This window comes from Canis aureus, chromosome 27 (genome assembly GCF_053574225.1).
Source record: "Canis aureus isolate CA01 chromosome 27, VMU_Caureus_v.1.0, whole genome shotgun sequence".
Taxonomy (NCBI): domain Eukaryota; kingdom Metazoa; phylum Chordata; class Mammalia; order Carnivora; family Canidae; genus Canis; species Canis aureus.
Genome location: NC_135637.1, coordinates 29902606 through 29924298, shown reverse-complemented (window position 1 = coordinate 29924298; position 21693 = coordinate 29902606). Strand labels below are relative to the sequence as shown.

At 48.9% G+C, this 21693-nt stretch overlaps 1 pseudogene across 1 annotated transcript in view; it reads right to left on the bottom strand.

Moving 5' to 3' along the window:
- Window positions 1–4368: 4368 nt before the first annotated feature.
- Window positions 4369–21693, bottom strand: part of LOC144299429 (immunoglobulin lambda variable 1-47 pseudogene) — a 365984-nt pseudogene continuing 348659 nt past the window's right edge. Inside the window, exons 2-3 of the transcript XR_013366169.1 lie at window positions 4444–4775; window positions 4369–4379 (exon numbers count right to left, since the gene is read on the bottom strand). The product of XR_013366169.1 is annotated as an immunoglobulin lambda variable 1-47 pseudogene (transcript). The remainder of the gene's footprint in view (window positions 4380–4443; window positions 4776–21693) is intronic.

The window sequence follows — 21693 nt, the reverse complement described above, 5'->3', positions numbered from 1 at the left end:
GTGCTCACCACAGATCCGCCTCAGCTTTCACTGTGCAAATGATCCCCAAACTTTTAGACTCAAAAGTCTTTTTACTTAAATATCTGAGTCAGAACAGTCTTTCCTCAGACACGGTGTCCTCAAGGCAGTGAGTGGGATCTTCCTCAATGAGATAAAAACTGTTCCTCAGTGTTGTTGGCATAAATTCAAACTCCGCACCCCTAAATGTCCACCATGGTCCTCCCTGCCACCAGCATGGCCAGCCCCTTGTCCTCTGACCTCCACCATTAGAGGCTGTTGGTGTCACTTCAGGGGAACCTCAGGTAGGGAGAGGATTCTCTGTTCTTGAAGGAGTAGAAGAGCTGGAAAATGAGCACAAACACTGAATTCCAAGCTCAGAAATGGGGACACTGACCTTGAGCAGCAGGAGCAGTGCCCAGGGCCAGGGGCTCGTGTGCAAGACTGGTGAGCAGTCTCCAGGGTGGGTGTGGCCATGTAGGGGGGGGACAGGAGCCTAGGACTGAACTCTGGGCCCACTCCCTGGGTGCAGGACAGGGGACAAGGTCCTAGAGGCAGCATCCCTCAGTCCAGGCTGGCTCCCTGGGGGCGTCCCTGCAGCGTCCTGGCAGTGTGTGTGGTAGTGAGTCCTCCCCTCTGCTGCGGGTCCCCAGGTGTGAGCGGGTTATTTCTAACATGACATTTGCCCCTCCTTGTTTCCCCAAGGAAATATTCCAGAAGGGCTGAGGACAGTGAGCATTTTTTAGGGGGGATATTGCAGACCTTCACACCCCAGGGGGAGGGGGATTCATGGAGGAGCATGAGGTGAATATTCAAGGTCAGGCTGCAGTGCCCTGGACATCAGGTGTCATGAAGAAGTGGGGATGGAGATGAACCCCAACCTCTTTAGCCACCTGCACATCCCGAGGACCCCAGCCACAGGTAGGCAGAGCTGGGGGTCTCTCTCATCCCTTCAGCCCACAGGGGGAGAAAATCATACCTGGTTACTGCTCCCCGCCCCTACTTTCTCTTCCTAGTGTCTCTCATGGGAAGGGGCCTGGGGCTGACAGCAAGTGGGCCATGGGCCCAGACTCAGGCAGGGGCTGCCTTCCCAGCTGCTAGCACCCCATAGACCCCAGGGACAGGCTCCCAACACCCTGTGGCCCCAGCCATGGTCCCCCCTGACTGAGATGAAAGGACAGGAGCCCAGAGCAGAGCCACCTGCTCCAGTGCTGTGAGTCCCATACCCATTGTGCATGGAAGACAGGCCATACCCAGGTCACACCCAGCCTTCCTGAGGCTGCACCTCATGGGCCCAAATGGTTCAGAATCCCCTTCAATGGCTTCTCCCTGGGGACTGTCTCCAAATGTCCCCACTGCTCTAATACTTCTCCAGGATTAAAATGAGGCTCAGGGTCAGCATGATCCCCAGGGCACGGAGCACATAGACAAAGAAATCAGTGATGCCCCCATAGACTGTAGTGTCGATCCCCAAAGTTTGGTCTCTCTGTCTCTCTCTGTGTCTGCTTCTGACCCCAGCTCCTTCCTCTGTCAGATGTGCCTCGGTCCACACCACTTGTGGGGAGGCCATAGTCTACCTCTGTCACTATGATGACCTGTTTGTGACCTCAGATGTGTTCTATAATTTCCAGATTGGTAAATAATCAACTTATTGTTTTCATTTTCCTGTGTTGTAGCTGGACATCCTGCAGTCTTCACAAGAACCACAAGGGCAGGTCCGACCTTGACATTGGTTATGGAGAGGCTGAGACTCTTACAACACAGGACCTTCTGTTTCTGAAGGGACAATGCTGGCTCCCATCATCTGTGACCATGGAGGTTGTGGTACAATTCCAGGCAAGGCTCCGACACATCACAATGGATGAAGGGGCTCATATGCAATTTCTTTGCTCCCTTTCCAAACTGCCTGTTCAGATTCCCTCAGGTCTCCACCTTCCTGTCCTCCCCATTTAAGGTACAAGGTCACACATCCTTGGAGAAGTGGATAGGATGATCTCTGTGCCACGTCACGGACCCCAGACTCCTAAATGACAACCTGCCTGCATGATGTTGTCGCCCTGGGGTACAGTTTACTGAGCTGTGACAACACAGCAGTGTGGAATGGCCACTGTCACAATGCCGTGTAGGAGACTGACATCACCACGAATACAGTCACCTCACACACTCACCCTCCTCCTTCCTCCACCTGCTGTCAATCACTGGCCTCCTTACCACCTCTAGATTCCTGCCTCTTCCAAAATACAATGAAATAAATACCTTGATGAAGTCCCAATAGTTCATTTTTGCTTTTGTTTCCCTTGCCTTCAGAGATGTATCTTGGAAGAAGTTGCTGCAGCTAAGTTTAAAAAGGGTGTTGCCTGTGTTCTCCTCTAGGATTTTGATGTATTCTTATCTCACATTTAGATCTTCTATCCATTTTGAGTTTATCTTTGTGTATGGTGTAAGAGAGTGGTCTAGTTTCATTCTCCTGCACGTAGCTGTCCAGATTTCCCCAGCACCATTTCTTGAAGAGACTGTCCTTTTTCCAGTGGATTGTCTTTCCTGCTTTGTGGAATATTCGTTGACCATAGAGTTGAGGGCCCATTTCTGGGCTCTCTATTCTGTTCCATTGATCTATGTGCCTGTTTTTTTGCCAGTACCACACTTTCTTGATGATCACAACTTTGTAGTACAACCTGAAATCCGGCATTGTGATGCCCCTGGCTCTGGTTTTCTTTTTCAATATTCCCCTGATATTCGGGGTATTTTTTGAATCCACACAAATCTTACGATGATTTGTTGAAACTCCCTGAATAAAGTCCTTTGTATTTTGATAAGGTTTGCATTAAACGTGTAAATCGCCCTTGGGTAGTTTTGACATCTTCACAGTGTTAATTCTTCTAATCCATGAGCCCGGAATATATATCAAAAGTACACGTGGAGCCTCCATGGAAATGGAATACCCTGAATTCTGGGATACCATCGTTTCTTGGTGGAAGGTTCTAAAAAGCATCTGACATAAGGGACCTGGAAAGCTATCCAAGTACATGTGGCAATCCATGGAAAGGCCCTATGTTCAGCGCTCAGAAAGAAGCATTCCACGAATGCAACTTTTGACAAGCCTCTCATATCAGGAGGGACAATCTGTGAGCAGGGTCCCTTCAGTGCAGCTGTCCCCTACCCTCTCACCTGTCTGCATTAGAACCTATATAAAAAGAAGCTGAGGAGGCTCGAGGTAAATGCAATCTACTGAGCTCTGAGAAACAAGTGTTATCTGTAGGCAGCTTCAGAAAATCCTCTCTCATATGGAACTTAGATCCTAGTCCACAGTTGGTGTGAGGCCTTATGAAAGGCCCTGAGCTCAACTCTCAGAAAGCAGCATTCCCTGAATACAGGTTTTGGCAAGGTTCTCAACAATGGAGTTCGAACCTAACTCCACTCTAGATGAAGAGGTGCCGGGGAAACGCGCTGTCCGAAATCTAAGCCAACATTTCTCCCCTGCAGCTTTCAACTAGCCTCTCAGATAAGAGAATTAGAAACCATCCACACAGTAGTGAAGCAACCATGGAAATGCTCTGTAGGTAGCTGTGAGTAACCAGCGTTCCTTGAGCACAGATTTATAGACCCTCTGAAATAGCAGCAGAACCTACATTGAAATAAATAAAATCTTTAAAAAAATAACCATGTTCATATTTTTTATTGCATTCAGGTGTGGTGATTATAAATAACATTTTCATAAAGAAGCACAGGGGGTTTTCTCTAGAGATTTATTTTTGTTAATTTTCATACTTTTTGTTGTGGCATTGGTTTATGTGTTCCATGCAATCATCAAATAGTAAGGAGAACTAGTCATATGGATGAAGCTAAGCCAGTAATGACCGTGGCTGCATGGAGACCTGACATGTGCATCAGCAGAGCGGGAATGAGGCTGAAGGAACATGGTAGCTTCATGATGTACGAGGGGTTCATTTAGTGAGAAATCAGAAGATGGTAAGTGAATGTACACTGGCCTAGAACAAACTACCAGAGGCCACAAGGACAAACATTTCTCTTTCCTTGGAGACCCTCTCTATACAAATGGGCTTCAACAAGTGACCCTGAGTTCACAGACAATGAAGGAGCTGTCATTTCCAGAAGGGTCCCAAGATCGACCTGGACCTGGGCCTAAGGCATCAGCCAAGGAAAAAATGGAATCTCACAGGGTTGAGAGACCTGGGTGGCTCAACAGTTGGGCGTCTGCCTTCAGCTCGTGCGTGATCCTGGGGTCCTGGGATCGAGTACCACATCGGACTCCCTGCATGGAGCCTGCTTCTCCCTCTGCCTATGTCTCTCTCTCTCTCTCCCTCTCTCTCTCTCATGAATAAATTAATAAAAACTTTCTAAAAATGAATCTCACGGGTAGCCTAAACAAGCAGCTGCTGAGGTGCTCACTCACTTTACAGATGGCTAAATAGGTTTTTGACTCACTTCCCCCACAGGCCTGGGGCGCCGTGGGTGCTTTGAGACTATCATCCCCCACTGAACAGTAATAATCAGCCTCATCCTCAGCCTGGAGCACAGAGATGGTCAGGGTGGCTGAGATGCCAGATTTGGAGCAGAAAATCGATCAGGGACCCCCGAGGCTCGGTAGTTATCAGCATAGATGATGTTTCTGAGGCCTGTTTCTGGGAGCTGCTGGTGCCAGCTCACGTAATGTCCACCGATGTTGGAGCTGCTTCCACTGCAGGAGATGGTGACTCTCTGGCCCAGGACCCCAGACACTGAGGCCGGCTGAGTCAGGACAGACTGGGCCCAGGACCCTGCAAGGGGGAGAGACACAGAGAGAGTCATGCTGGGGTCTGGAGACCAGAGGAGAATGCAGGATCCCATGTGGCAGCCCAGGGCCCCTTCCCCTGTCTCCACATCCAGTCACCTGTGCAGTGAGTAAGGAGGGTGAGGAGAAGAGGGCACCAGGCCATGGTGGAGGTCATCACTGATCCTGCCTCTGTGGCCCCACAGCTGAGCAGAGCCTCCCCTCATCTCTCCCTTCCCCTCTTCATCTTCTGGGAGAGGAAGGGGTGGTCAACGCAAATGAGACCCCCCCAACTCTTTGACCCTCCCTGGCTCTGGGTCAGGTCCATGTGCCTGAGGCTGACCTGGCATGGGCAGGGGAGAGGCTGTGTGGGACCAGGGGTTGGAGAGGTCTCAGCTGTGAACCCTGATCAGAGGGCACAGGCAATGCCATGTGGTGTTCCCAACTCTAAGAAAACCTTATCCCTCAGAAATAAGCCTCAAGCTGCATGTGGCATCTCGAAACCACTTCAGCATGCATGACAGGGGGATAAATGGCCAGAGGACACAGGTACTGCCTGCAGACCTCTATCCACTCTCCTCCTCCTTTGTGATTGTGACCCATCATGTGGCTTCCTATCACACAGTGTTGGTTTTAGGCTTCACTCTAATTGCTCAGTGTGAAACTATCCACGGCTCCCTTGGCTGTTCATGGGCCATTCAGGAAAGAGGTGATGTCTATAAACCAACTCCTCTGACATCACTGTCACATCCAGAGGAGTGACTGGTCCCCATGTACACGTGGTCTCTTCTGCACAAGATGCTGAGACCTTCCTCCTATATGATCCCCCTGCTTCCAGCCCTTACCCTTCTCTGAGTTTCCTGAAATCCTGAAGAACCAGAGTGTGAGATTCTCCAGGTTGTGGGGAGAAGCCCTTGTGTGCATTCCTGGAAAGATTACACACTGAACATCGTTATCATCTCTCATTGTTTTAACATATTTAAAATAATAATTCTCCCCATCCTGTGGGCAGTGACTCCTTCCTAGGATCTGTCCTCCCAGCACATGGACACAAGTCTGCAGGAAGCCTGCCATGTGAGTCTGTGTGTGCCACTGACCTCAGAGCACAAGGGGCAGACCTGCTGGCAGTTCTAGGAAGGACAGTGTCACAGCTGCAGAAGTTCTGACAAGAATCCAGTAGAGGACTTTCCGTATAGGTCACCCCCTTGGTCAACTGTGCACTTGAATGAATGTTCTTTTCTAGAAATGCTTCTCAATCACACTAATTAACACTCAATGATGATGTCACTGTAAAGATGCAGGTGGAATCACTAGTATATTGATCTGTGTCTATTGGAGGGAGATTGTGCATGGGAGTTTTGGCTAAAACATCAGCACAGAACAAAGAAAATGGAATGACTTTGGGTCTCATTTGAATAGATATTTAAAAACATTTTCTAAAATTCCTTGTCTTATTTTTTTCCTTAAGATTGTATCATGGGTCTGATCATGCAGGTAGGAAAGCCTGAAGTGGTGCCCATGAGGCCCCATGAGGACCCTGTTGTATGAATTTCAGAGCCATCTGAGTGCTGGAATTCCCAAGGACAGACGAGGTTCCAGGATGAGCAATTCAAGGTCCCACTCATACCTAGGGTGGGCACAGCTGAGGTCCAGGCACATGTGCCCAGTATGTTGAGGACAGAGCAATTGCTCATTTAGACAACCATGAGTAGGAGAATGAAGTTCTATTGGCAAAAGACACCGGAACCAAGATTTTTCTGTCAAAGTTTACCTCTGAGTTGTGGAGAGGTGGAGATGAGGGGACCCAGTCCCTGAGGCCACAGACCCTTGTTCTAACTTGGGACAGAATATTTTGCAGAGGTCCAGACTGGCTGGGGGCTTCCCTGGTGAACTGAAGGAGTGACAGCCCAGCCCTGAGAGCACAGGGAGGGTGTGTCCCACATCCCCAGGGGCCTTGAGCTCTGTTTGAGAAGCGCTGAGGCTGGGGTCCCAGAGTAAATGTGATGATCAGCCTCAGGCAGTGACTGGAGCCCAGAGATGGTAGGAGCTGAGCTGCCCATGGGGACAGAGCCTTCCCCTGGGAATCCTGAGCATCAGCCTCCTTCCAGGGGAGCAGGTGCTCAGGGCACATCCTGGCCACTCTGCTGACAGGACCGCAGTCACATTCGACATCTTGGGGGTCTCTTCTAATGGGCATTCTGTCTCTGAAACTTTGACCCAGAGGACAGCTGGGTGAGCTGAGATTGAGCCTCGCCTCAGGAGGGACAGGAAACATAGAAAATACAGAGTGAAGCACTTTACCTTCAGAGAGGAGAGAGGTGTGTGTGTGTGTGTGTGTGTGTGTGTGTGTGTGTGTGTGTGTGTCCCAAAATGAGATCCGGTGACCCTCAGTCCCTTCTACGCCCTCTCGACACACTGGGGGATTGCCCTTTATCTCAGGACCTGAACCTCAGATTTCAAGGTCAGTATTTCAAAGACTTTCTCCCTGGGGCAGGATTGATTCAGGCGGTGAGGACTCATATGAAAGTAGATCTGTTAGCACACCCTGGAATCAGATGTGCAGGTCTTGTCAGGTGACAGAAACAGGAGGGAGACACTAAGGGTTTCTCCTGCAGCCCGAATTTTTGGTCATTCAGCTCTCCACAGGTGGATCCTGGGGACTGGCAACTACAGAAAAATCATTCTTTTTTTTTTTCTGAAATCCTCAGGAGGAGACAGGGTTCAGACCTGAAAAACCAGAGAGAGACCAAAGCCTGAGGGACAGGGGAGCAGAGGGGAGAAGATGCGGGATGGGGTGGGGGTGTTGTCAGGAAGTCTGCAGCACCTGGTTCAAGGTCACGTGGAGATGGTTCAGAGAGGAGACTGTGTCTGTGACCAGCGCTATGGTCAATGTAGCAGCTGTGGATACATCAGTAGTGACACAACTGGGTCACTACAAAGGTCCCGTTTAATGGAATGAGATGATAAAACTGATGTGCGGATGAACATTTACTGGGCCTCAGGTTCACCTGGAGACATGGTAGTTATTCCCGTTCATCTTCTCCACAGTGAGTGGCGATGTGCCCCTGGGCTGTTACCTCATCTCTCTGTCTCCTGCGATATCCCATTTTCACTCACTCTATATGTATTACAGGACTGTTTCTCTTTCCTGTGGAAGGATAGATCATCATGGCGAAGAGAACACCCTGCTCTGTTTTTCCAGATAATTATATTACTATTTTTTACTGAACAGAGGCTCAGTGACAAGATACTTGGGCCCAGAGATTTGTCTCACTTCTAAACCTATCTGAGACACTGTGAGTATCTGGAGCTGCTCCCACTGTCATGATTTACAGCACAGTGATAGTCAGCCTCGTCCTCAGGCTGCAGCCCAGAGGCGAGCAGGAGCCCTGAATTGGCCTAGGAGTCTTTGGATGCAGAGAAGTGGCTGGGGACCCCAGAGACCTGGGGTTTATCTGAGTCTGGGTAATAGTACAGGAGAGACTGGGGGGCTCCTTGGTTTCTCCTTGAAAAGGATGTTTACTGGCTGCCAACACTGCTCAGGGTGCAGGTGAGTCTGGCAGTTGTTCCCAGAGGTAGAGAGAAGGAGGGCAGCTGGATCTGTACTGGCTGGGACCGGGAACCTGCAGATACAGACACACATGGGATTTTACATAGGTTTATTTTTTTAAGATTTTATTTATTTATTCATGAGAGACACAAAGAGAGAGGCAGAGACACAGCAGAAGGAGAAGAAGGAGGCTCCATGAAGAAGCCTGTTGTGGGACTTGATCCTGGGACTCCAGGATCACTCCCTGGGCTGAAGGCAGGTGCTCAACTGCTGAGCCACCCAGGGATCCCCTTTACATAGAGATAGAGTAAATTTTCTCTAGGTTCTGAAACAGAGAGGTGATTCAGGATAATCCCCGAGGTCTGACCCTACCTGTGCAGTAAGAGAGGAACACAAAGAGAACAGGCTTTCAGGCCATGGTGCCAGAGCCCCAAGGTCCCCACAGTGGACTGGGCTGCCACATGCTTCCTTTTCTCCTCCACCCTCTGCCACAGGAGGGGCTGCCCATGTAAATACGCTCCACCCACTGACTGCCCAGCCCCTCCCTGGGCCCTGGTGCTGGAGCTTGGCTCACACCACACACTGAGGAGGATGGAGGTGGCTTCAGCTCTGGGGAGAGCTCTGGGAGGAAGCACATGCTGAGACAACACACAAGTCCCCTGGGGAGTCTCTGCCAGAACAGAGGGGACACAACTGCTGAGTCCCATCAGGGAGCACTATGCCAGGCCTGAAGGCCCAGGCTGTTTGAATGCTTCTCACTAATGAGCTGCTTAGGGACCACATGGCAGTCCCACAGCGCCCTGTGCTGGTCCAGGGCACACACCTCACCATGACCCAAAGCCCCGAGGGTGAGCTGATGTCTCCACCTCACTACATCTCATTTCTAGGTACCAGGATCGTTTAGTACTGCCCATAATACTGCTGAGTCTCACTCTCGAAGGGATCCTGATCTATGCCAATATCTTTGAAATTAATTAAACGGAAAATCTCTTTGGAATGGAGTCCACAGACCAATGGGGGGCTTTCATGCCCAACACTCCTCAATTGCAAACCCATCTTCCAAAGAAGACATTTATTCATACCCAAGGGAGTGAGGACACAACCAAGGTATTTTGGTCCCAATTCCTCACATTTACTTGTTACCTCTGCAGATATCTCAGCACAACCTGGCCCTGAGCTGGCCTCTGCCAACCTCCTTGGGTGATTATCCATCTAGGATTATCTAAACCAACATTAAGTACATAATTGTCCTGAGGGCTCTAAGGTCCCAAGTCATCACAGAGATCCTCTTATATGTATGTTGCTGTGTTCTTTGTTGCTGCTCTAGTTGTGTGAGGGCCTCCTGATAAGTTCTTTCAGCCACAGGGGACAGGCCCTAGGCTCTCCTGTCTGTCTCTGCCTTGAGAATATAATGTGGGTAGGGAAAGGGTTTATCTTGGATCTCTCTCTATGTTTTAATTTTAGATTTGTTGTATTCTTGGCAACTCGTTATTTTCTTCTTATTCAACATCATATGTATAACTGTTTAGTCAACTTTAAAATTGTCCTGCATATGAGGACTGATATGAAAAGAACATTAGTGATCTGTTATCTCCAACATCCTGGGCCCTGACTCATTGCGTTTGTAAGTGCTTCATGCACTGTCCCTGAAGAAAAGTGGGACTCTGTGGAAATTGTCCTAGAATATTGAGATGATTTGTGAATATAGGACCAGAGACCATAGGTACTACCAAAAATAAGGCTTATCCAATGTCATCCCAAATAATGGGCTAAAGGGAGAATATAAGTTGAGAAGAAAGGGATCAACCCATCTCATCAAATGTTCCGGAGCTCAGGGAATGACCGGCAAATCCTGGGTCACAGGAGGGTTGATCCAAGGGGGGGGTGGCAGGAATCTAACTGGATTGCAGGTGACACAGGCTAGACTTCTGTTCTTCTTGGCATCCCCTCCTCACCGACACCACCATGATTGAGCAGCTATTTGCTCCTGAAATCAGACCAATCAGGCTTGTATCGAGATAAGCAAGAAAGGGGGTGATTGTCATAAAGCCTCTATCTGACTTTCAGTAGCAGTGTTGGAGGAAAGTAGAATTTGAGATGGCATGGGACTTGGGTGGGAACAGGGGAGGATGGAGTCAGACAAGAGTGGAAGGGAGACATTTATCTCTTTTACCCATGTAGCAGTAGCTCTTGGGGACATGGAGGTTCAAGCCAACTGAGCAACACTGATAAATTGTCCTCGTCCTGGAACCCAATGATGGTCAAGGAGAGCAGGTTGACCAACCCCATGGCAGAAAATAATGTTGTAGACAGGAAATTCAGTCAAGGCTGTGCTAGCTCTCAACCCAGGGCTTCTCCCAGAGAGCTCATAGTATGGTAATATCCATTTCACTGTTCTTCCCTCTGAAGAAGCGAAATCCTAGTTTTGAGTATTCATGACAGCTTCATTGGCAAAGGGATTTCCAGCAAATATTATGATTTCTCCTTCCTGGACATCCAATACATCTCCCTCCACCCAACAGTTGCAAAGCATCAGTTTGTACCAGAGGTGAGGAGGCTGCTGGCAGGTTGCTGAGGATAAGGAACAGGCCTTCACAAGGTTGCCCATGGTCCTGAGTGGTGTCAGCTGTAGGAAGTCACAGCCACAGGACTGCTTCACCCAATATCCCTGGGGCAGTTTCAGGGATTTTGTAGCATTTCAGGACCCCGATACCCCCACAAATGATGGCTCAAATACCCAGCTATGGGCCAGGAATTCCCCTTGGGCCTGGTTCTCGTGCAGCATCTCACATCCTAATGCCTCATCCCTGGGAATCAGTGAACCTTGGCCAATCCTGAGAACAGGGGCCTGGAAGGGAAGTGAAGGTTTCTGCTTTGTCACCTAGAAGGGCAGAGCCAAGCTGAGGAGAACTTTCCACCTGCTGGAATGGGCCCACTCTCTGACCTTGATGTAGATAATATTGGGAAGAGAAAAGTACCACCATGTCAAGAGGAGCTAATTTTTCAATTTGGATCACTGGGAATATTTCAGTATCTTTTTCTTGTCAGTTTTTACTTCTTCAGAGTGTTCAAAAAGGTGAATACGAAACTAGGAGGAAGGACACTGTGATCCAGAAGCTACAAATAAATCAGGGTGAATTCAAGTTCTCTTAAATCTGAAGACTCCAACACTGAGATCACAACTCAGGGTGCAGGAAAATCTGGATGTTGTTCCCAGGAATGCAGAGGGGGGGGGGGCTGGGTCAGCACAGACTGGAACAGGAAATCTACCAACACAGACATGGACAGTGATGGGCATCGATGGTGGGAGTTTCTTAGAGGCTGAAAACATATGGGAAGCTCCCACAGAAGTCACATGATGCCCCCATCTGAGCAGAGAGAGAGGAACAGGAGGAGAGGAGTCCAGTCCACCATGGTGACACAAGCCCCTGGTCACCAGAGTTGAGCCCTTCTCTCCCAAGCTTGTCGTATACTCTCCACTGTCTCCAAGCAAATAAGTGTACCCATTACAAAAATTATCACCCCTTACAGACTCTCTCAGACTCCATCTGATCAGTGATTCAGGAGACTAGGGCACAGAGGAGTCTTTTGACATGACCTGCTCTGAGTGGGACTCAGGAGGGAGTGGAGGGAGCAGAAGTGAAAACTCGCATAAGACACTGTGCATGACATTTTCACTATATTAATTCTGCCAATCCATGAGCATGGAATATTTTTCCATCTCTTTGTGTCTTCCTCAATTTCTTTCAGAAGTGTTCTATAGTTTTCAGGGTATAGATCCTTTACATCTTTGGTTAGGTTTATTCCTAGGTATCTTATGCTTTTGGGTGCAATTGTAAATGGGACTGACTCCTTAATTTCTCTTTCTTCAGTCTCATTGTTAGTGTATAGAAATGCCACTGATTTCTGGGCATTGATTTTGTATCCTGCCACGCTACCGAATTGCTGTATGAGTTCTAGCAACTGTGGAAGGAGCCTCGGTGTCCAACGAAAGATGAATGGATAAAGAAGATGTGGTTTATGTATACAATGGAATATTACTCAGCTATTAGAAATGACAAATGCCCACCATTTGCTTCAACGTGGATGGAACTGGAGGGTATTATGCTGAGTGAAGTAAGTCAGTTGGAGAAGGACAAACATTATATGTTCTCATTCATTTGGGGAATATAAATAATAGTGAAAGGGAATATAAGGGAAGGGAGAAGAAATGTGTGGGAAATATCAGAAAGGGAGACAGAACGTAAAGACTGTTAACTCTGGGAAACGAACTAGCGGTGGTAGAAGGGGAGGAGGGCGGGGGGTGGGAGTGAATGGGTGACGGGCACTGGGGGTTATTCTGTATGTTAGTAAATTGAACACCAATAAAAAATTTAAAAAAAAACCTCCAATAAAACAATTCTTTCTTAAAAAAAAAAAGACACTGTGCATGAGCCTCTGCAGGCCCTGAAGGCACCAGGCTCCTGGGTCTCACCAGGGGGCACAAGGGACAGCTCAGCCTCTGCCCAGCCCTCAGGCAAGGGGGGCTCCCCCCCGCTGGGAGGGTCCCCTTGCATGCCCAGGAGGATGCACAGTGCCCCCTGCTGGTTACATGTCCCTCTCAGGGTCCTCAGTGTCCTAGGTTTATAAACCAGAGCTGTGACACCAGCACTCAGCAGTGACCTGAAGGACTGTGTGAAGCATCCTGTGGGGTCTGATGTAAAGAACATGGATACAGTGTCTGTGATTTGAGAGCATCCCACATGGAGGGAAGAGTCATCCAGAAATAAGCACTCCTGTGAGAGGGGGAATGTCTACAAAACATAAATCATGGAATAGACAGCCTATCCCACCACTTGGGACATTTATGCGGCTCCCCAAGGAGGGCCTTTCAGTGTATCTCAAGAGAGGAGTGACCATGTCCTGCACATCGAGTCATAGAAGAAAAAAACAAAACACGGCATGAAGATGCTTCAACCAAGCTGGCAGGCAGTGATTTCACAGAAGCAACACCACCTGGTGATGATGTGGCCCGATAATAGGAGGGGGACAGGACAGGGAAGCTCTGAGTAATCCATGTGGTCGGGCAGAGCAATTGCAGCAGGGACAGAGCAGGCAGGGATGAAGGTGGCTGTGTTCCCAGGAGCTGATCAAGGCAGTGCAAGAGGAGGAAGGTTAGGAGAGAAAGGGGAAGAGGAATGTGGCAACTGGAGTCCCTGGTTTGATGGGCCCCATCAGAGGGTGCTGCTGTCACTGCAGGAGAACCTCAGGTAGGGAGAGGTTTCTCTGTACATGAAGGAGTAGAGGATCTGGGGAAGGAGCACAAACACTGATTTCCTAGCTCAGCGTTGGTGGACCCTGACCCTGAGTGGCAGGACCAATGCCCATGGCCCGAGGTTGGTGTCCAGGCCTGGTGAGCACACCCTGGGGTGGGTATGGCTGTCTAGGGGGACAGGAGCCTGGGGGAGAACTTTGAGCCACCTCCCTGGGTATAGGATGGGAAAGAAGAGTCCTGGAGGCAGTGTCCCTCAGTCCAGGCTGGCTCCCTGGGGCCGTCCCTGCAGTGTCCTGGCAGCATGTGAGGAAATGAGTCCTCCCCTCTGCTGAAGGTCCTCAGAGGTGAGATGGGTATTGGATGAAGTGAGACCTGTGCCTCTTCATGTGTCCCTTTGAAATATTACAGAAGGTGCTGAGGACAGTAAGCACGTGTTGGGGGAGATGTTTGCAGACCTTCACACCCCAGGGGGAGGTGAAGTCAGGGAGGAGCATGAGCTCAATGTCCAAGGTCAGGCTGCCGTGCCCTGGACAGTAGATTTCATGAAGAAATGGAGATGGAGACGAGCCCCAACCTCTGTCACCACCTTCACACCTCAGGACCCCAGCCACAGAAAGGCAGAGCTGGGGGCTCTATCTCATCCCTTCAGCCCCCAGGGGAGGAGCACTTCATTCTGGTCACTGCTGTCCACCCCAAACTTCTTATGGTGTCTGTCATGGGAAGTAGGCTGGGCGGACCCCCCTGAGGTCTGGGGGCCTGAGGCTGACAGCAGGTGTGCCCTGGACCCAGACTCAGGCAGGGGCTGTCTTCCCAGCTGCCAGTACCCCCATGGACCCCAGGGACAGGATCCCAGTCCTCCGCTGCCCCAGCCCTTGTCACTCCTGACTGAGATGTGGGGACGCAAGCCCAGAGCAAAACCCCCTGACAGAGTGCTGTGGGTCTGCTGTCCCCTAGCCATGGAGGACTGACCACACCCAGGCTTTAATCTGGCTAGAGTGTCTTGGCTTCAAAAGTCTCAGAATGTTCTTTTTTAAAATTTTTTAATTTATTTATGATAGTCACACACAGAGAGAGAGAGAGAGGCAGAAACATAGGCAGAGGGAGAAGCAGGCTTCATGCACTGGGAGCCCGACGTGGGATTCGATTCTGGGTCTCCAGGATCGCACCATGGGCCAAAGGCAGGCACTAAACCGCTGTGCCACCCAGGGATCCCTGTTCTTTTTTTTTCTAAATGAAAGTGAAAGACTTTATTCACGACTATTGAAACAGGGGAGAGAGAATCCAGCAGAGTCAACCAGGCCGCTGCCAGGAAGCAGAGTGGGGTCCGTGGCTGGGAAGTCACTAGGGGCAGATATCGAGGAGGGGGGATTCCTTCTAACACTGGGTGAGGCCCTGTGGAGCGGCCTGACTGCCGCTGGGTCAAGAGGGCACCCTGAGTCTGGATTTGGAGGTGAGGGGCTCTGTTGGGGTCAGGGCAGAGTGCAGACCAGGCCGGGCAGGCAGACGCAGCAGGACCTGACCTTCTTCGAGGGAAGGAGGCTGACTGGGAGCAACCTTGTGGTTGGTTGGGAAGACGAGGGGGTGGGGGTAGGGTCAGAGTATGGCCAGGGCAGGGAGGCCAGGGCCGGGAGGTGGCAGGGGGCCACAGGCCCTACTCAGCTTCATTGGCGGGAAGGCTGGGGGGCTGCTCCTGCCTGGGCTGACAATAACCTGGGGGTGCTGGGGGCCCCCTTCAAAGTGCGACATGTTATCCTGATACGTGGGGTGTCGTTTCCTTAGTTCACAAGGAGATAGTTTACCTGGGTCTCCTCCCACTGAGGCAGTGTCTGTGGGGAGGGGGCTGTTCGCTGGTGCCTCCCGCAGCTGGGCCAGTGTTGGCTGAGGAAGGGGGGGGCTCCGGGGAGGTGGCTGAGCTGTCACCCCAAAGCAGGTGGTGGTGTGGAATGGAAGGAGTCAGCGGCCAGCCAACTGAGGTGATGGGGTGAGGCAGACAGACAGCTGCTGGGGCCCTGCGTCAGCTCAGAGGCTGCTGCTTGTTGTGGTGCCCGACACTTGGTGCCCCGAGTGGCCGGGAGGTCAGGGGCCGGGCGGACATCAGGTCCGATGCTGACACCACGTGTCACTGTGCAGGGATGTTTGGAGCTCAACAGTCCATCAACTGCAGACACTGTGGAGAGCCTCAGTGAGGACAAGGCATCCTGGGGTCTGGCCGCTCTGACCCTGGAGGAGGGGGCACTCTACACGGAGGACCAGATCACACATGGGCCCAGGAATGGGGGCTGGCTGGGGGTGGGGGTGGGGTGGGGGCCTGGCCACATGGTGCTCCTAACTCTCTGGGTTTGACCCTCCTAAATTTTTTTTTATGATAGTCACAGAGAGAGAGAGAGAGAGGCGCAGAGACACAGGCAGAGGGAGAAGCAGGCTCCATGCACCGGGAGCCCGATGTGGGATTCGATCCCGGGTCTCCAGGATCGTGCCCTGGGCCAAAGACAGGGGCCAAATCGCTGCGCCACCCAGGGATCCCCGGGTTTGACCCTCCTAGACCGCTCCTCTTCCTGTCTCCCCCTCCTGCGTCCTCACTGCCCTGCTGACACCCTGTGGTGACCGCAGGCCCCTGGCCCCTCTGCCTGTGGTTATGCCAGTTCCAGCCTCTTAGCTGATTTTTGGGGGTCTTTCACTGTTCCCGTGAAGCAAGGTGTCAGTAGGATCCCCACAGCAGGGAGCAAAAGGACAAAGGACCCAGTGCACCTGCCCCCATGGATTCAGTCTGGAACTCAAGAAAGTATGTCTTTCTCTGCTTCTCTGTGTCTGTGTTTGTATCGCTCATCTGCAGCTCCTTCCTCTGTCAGCTGAGCCTCTTTTTACACTCCTGGTGGGGGAAGGCACAAGCTCCCTCTTTCTCTATCCATGACCTCTGTCTGTTGCCCAAGGGGTGCTGTGTAACTTCCAAGTCTTGTGAGTAATAAACCTTTATTTTTAAAAGATTCCTCTGTTGTTCCTGAAGGCATCTTGCACTAATGAGGGAAATCTGACTAGGACATTGGTTATGGGTAGGCTGAGAACCTCACAAAACATGACCTTCTGTTCCTGAATGAAGAATGCTGGGTCCCATCTTCTGTCACCATGGACTTCTAGGTTCAATTCCAGGCTTGGTCCAGAAACATCACAATTACCAGCTGACCGTCCACCCCATGGGACACAGAGCAATTCACTGGTATGAGGGGCTCATGCATGGTTTCTGTTGTCTCTGGACATAGAGGCTCCCCCTTTATTAAAAGGCTCTTATGTCAGAAGCTTTCTTCCCCAGACCTTCAGTGGGATGGGTTCATATCTTTGTACAGCAGTGAGTGAGATGATGTCACAGTGTGTGCTCCAAAATGGACATCAACTTCTGGATAGAATGACAGATGATAGAACAGGTCAGCCAGTTACTAACTTTTTAAAATTTATTTATGATAGTCAGAGAGAGAGAGAGAGAGAGAGAGAGAGAGGCAAAGACACAGGCAGAGGGAGAAGCAGGCTCCATGCACCGGGACCCCGATGTGGGATTCGATTCCGGGTCTCCAGGATCACGCCCTGGGCCAAAGGCAGGCACCAAACCACTACGCCACCCAGGGATTCCCGCCAGTTACTAACTTTTGACGAAAAGAGGATGATGCACATATAGAGAAAATAAAAAATAATGTGTGGACGAATGAAAAATGAAAAAAAATCTTACTGTTCACTGCTATTAATAATAGATAAAAAAGCACATGTCCCAGTTAGATAAAGACTACTCGACAAGAAAGGAATGAATAAACACTGAGGGGAGGCACCTGACATGATGAGCACTGGGTGTTATTCTGTATGTTAGCAAATTGAACACCAATAAAAAATAAATTTAATAAGTATCTACCCCAAGATTGCTAGAACTCATACAGCAATTCGGTAGCGTGGCAGGATACAAAATCAATGCCCAGAAGTCAGTGGCATTTCTATACACTAACAATGAGACTGAAGAAAGAGAAATTAAGGAGTCAATCCCATTTACAATTGCACCCAAAAGCATAAGATACCTAGGAATAAACCTAACCAAAGATGTAAAATATCTATACCCTCAAAGCTATAGAACACTTCTGAAAGAAGTTGAGGAAGACACAAAGAGATGGAAAAATATTCCATGCTCATGGATTGGCAAAATTAATATTGTGAAAATGTCAATGTTACCCAGGGCAATATACACGGTTAATGCAATCCCTATCAAAATACCATCGACTTTCTTCAGAGAGTTAGAACAAATTATTTTAAGATTTGTGTGGAATCAGAAAAGACCCCGAATAGCCAGGGGAATTTTAAAAAAGAAAACCATATCTGGGGGCATCACAATGCCAGATTTCAGGTTGTACTACAAAGCTGTGGTCATCAAGACAGTGTGGTCCTGGCACAAAAACAGACACATAGATCAATGGAACAGAATAGAGAATCCAGAAGTGAACCCTGAACTTTATGGTCAACTAATATTCGATAAAGGAGGAAAGACTATCCATTGGAAGAAAGACAGTCTCTTCAATAAATGGTGCTGGGAAAATTGGACATCCACATGCAGAAGAATGAAACTAGACCACTCTCTTTCACCATACACAAAGATAAACTCAAAATGGATGAAAGATCTAAATGTGAGACAAGATTCCATCCAAATCCTAGAGAAGAACACAGGCAACACCCTTTTTGAACTCGGCCATAGTAACTTCTTGCAAGATACATCCACGAAGGCAAAAGAAACAAAAGCAAAAATGAACTATTGAGACTTCATCAAGATAAGAAGCTTTGCACAGCAAAGGATACAGTCAACAAAACTCAAAGACAACCTACAGAATGGGAGAAGATATTTGCAAATGACCTATCGGATAAAGGGCTAGTTTCCAAGATCTATAAAGAACTTCTTAAACTCAACACCAAAGAAACAAACAATCCAATCATGAAATGGGCAAAAGACATGAACAGAAATCTCACAGAGGAAGACATAGACATTGCCAACATGCATATGAGAAAATGCTCTGCATCACTTGCCATCAGGGAAATACAAATCAAAACCACAATGAGATACCACCTCACACCAGTGAGAATGGGGAAAATTAGCAAGGCAGGAAACAGCAAATGTTGGAGAGGATGCGGAGAAACGGGAACCCTCTTACACTGTTGGTGGGAATGTGAACTGGTGCAGCCACTCTGGAAAACTGTGTGGAGGTTCCTCAAACAGTTAAAAATAGACCTGCCCTACGACCCAGCAATTGCACTGTTGGGGATTTACCCCAAAGATACAAATGCAATGAAATGCCGGGACACCTGCACCCCGATGTTTATAGCAGCAATGGCCATGATAGCCAAACTGTGGAAGGAGCCTCGGTGTCCAACGAAAGATGAATGGATAAAGAAGATGTGGTTTATGTATACAATGGAATATTACTCAGCTATTAGAAATGACAAATACCCATCATTTGCTTCAACGTGGATGGAATTGGAGGGTATTATGCTAAGTGAAGTAAGTCAGTCGGTGAAGGACAAACATTATATGTTCTCATTCATTTGGGGAATATAAATAATCGTGAAAGGGAATATAAGGGAAGGGAGAAGAAATGTGTGGGAAATATCAGAAAGGGAGACAGAACGGAAAGACTGCTAACTCTGGGAAACGAACTAGGGTGGTGGAAGGGGAGAAGGGCGGGGGGTGGGAGTGAATGGGTGACGGGCACTGGGGGTTATTCTGTATGTTAGTAAATTGAACACCAATAAAAAATAAATTAAAAAAAATAAATTTAAAAAATAAATTTATTATTAAAAAAAGAAATGAATAAACAGACCAATTTCTAATGGAATATTACTGAGAACCTCTTCCACAAAAAGTGAAAAGCTCCAATTACTTTCACACACACACACACACACACACACACACAAATAAGTCTTCAGAGATCAAATGAAGCCATTTGCTAGGTTCTTATTTATGTATTTTTTTCCCAAACACTGAGAGTTCTGGAAAGTTAAATTCTTGTAGAAAGCAGTTGTAATGGTAATATTTACACCTGAAAAATAGAATACATAAAAGGAAACTGCAGACTAATATTATGAAATGCTGCTGTAAAACTTCTGAATTAAATATCAAAAAAGAGATTCCAACATCACATCAGTATGTTGTACACCTGTACTGACTTGTTTCAGGGACGCAAGTTCATTTCCATATTGACAGGCCTTTTAATAGAAGACTTCATAGTAATACATCAATGGATAGCAGCATATTTTCTCAAAAGAACTTGAAAGAGCCTTTGACAAAATCTAAAACAAATTCCTCATAAAAACATGTAAAATAGAAACTGTCGAATACATTTGCAATATGGTATCCCATTCTTTCCCACGTGCATGTATTTAGTGCCACAGCCAGGACCTTAGTTAACGGGGTGCAGAAAGAGAATATTTCCTAAGTAACAGACTGATGTGACCTTTAACTCCATCATTACACAACCCAATTCTGCAGGTATTCTATAATGCAAGGACACAAGAAAAATCCCTGGTTGCATCTTAGCATGAATGGAAATGGGCAAGTAGTCATTCTAAAAGATACAAATACAGAATTCAGCAAAACATACTCCAGTCCTGGTGCAGCCATAACAGAAGAAATCTCCCCAATTTTATGAACAGTATGTGTTCCTACTGATGACTAATGAGGGGATGGCATAATTCTGGAATATGTATTTTTGGAATCTTGGTCTAGAAAGGGTTGTTGTGAGTCACTTGAGAATAGAAGGGAAGGAGGAAGCCCTCCCTCCAGGGCAGTGCCCTGGATGGACCTGGCCCCAAGGTGGCAGCAGCGGGAGTAGGAGAAGCAGAAGCCACAGGCTGAGCCTGAACAGATCATGGATTCCCGCTCCCAGCAGATGAGAAAGGGTGTGCTCCCCATTTTCACAGGTCTGGGCCTCAGTGTGAGCCCCAAGAATTTTGTCCCAGGAGGGACTGTGAGGAGCAGCTCCATCTTCAGACCATAGCCCAGTGATGTTCATGAAGCCAGAGTTGCCAGACATGGAGCCAGAGAATGGATCCAGGCCACAAAGTGATCTAAATGTTATTTCTAGACAAGGATTTAGGGCCCATTCATGGGAGCCATTGGTACCAGGACACACACTGCACACCTCTGATGAGCTGTGTCTCAGACAAACCTGGCTTCTGCAGGTCTGTCTCAGCCTTGACCTGCACGAACTCATTGCCCAGGGCGGCCTGCCTGGCAGCCAGGAATGTCTGTTGAATCTGAGAAAATCCTATCACGTGTTCATGCCAAAGATGGATTTTGGGAGCTCAGTTTAAGAGAATGCAGACATATTTTGTAGATAAACTTCCTTAGAGTGTATCTCAGGCTCCAGATTACACCAAGGAAATAAAGGAACCAGCTGACAGCCAAGGAATAGAGGCTGCAGAGGAAATCCCTTTGCTGTGGGGACAGCAGGTGTGTGTCTCACTTCCTCATGGACCCAGAGCACTGTGTGAGCATCAAGACGATCATCCCATGCTGAGCAGTAATACTCAGCCTCGTCCTCAGCCTGGAGTCCAGAGATGGTCAGGGAGGCTGAGCTACCAGATCTGGAGCCACAGAATCGATCAGGGACCCCAGAGTTTCTGGTATCATCGTAGATGAGGAGACTGGTGACTTTCTTGGGAACTATTGGTACCAGCTCACGTAAGTATGAATTTTCATGCATCATAATCATTGTTGTCAGGGATTCCATTGCAGGAGATGGTGACCCTCTGGCCCAGTGACCCAGAGACTGAGGGCGGCTGAGTGAGGATGGACTGGGCCCAAGACCCTCCAAGGGGGAAAGATACAGAGAGGGTGATGCTGAGGCCGAAGACAAAAGACGAATGCAGGATCCCATGTGTCCTCCCAGGGCCCAGTCCCCTATCCCCACATCCAGTCACCTGTGCAGTGAGTGAGGAGGCTGAGAAGGGGAGGGGACCAGGCCATGGTGGAGGTCATAAGTGATCCTGCCCTCTGTGGTCCACAGCTGAACAGAGCCTCCCCTCATCTCTCCCTTCCCCGCTTCATTCTCTGAGAATGGGAGGGACCATCAATGCAAATGAGACATCAGGTCTCTAGCC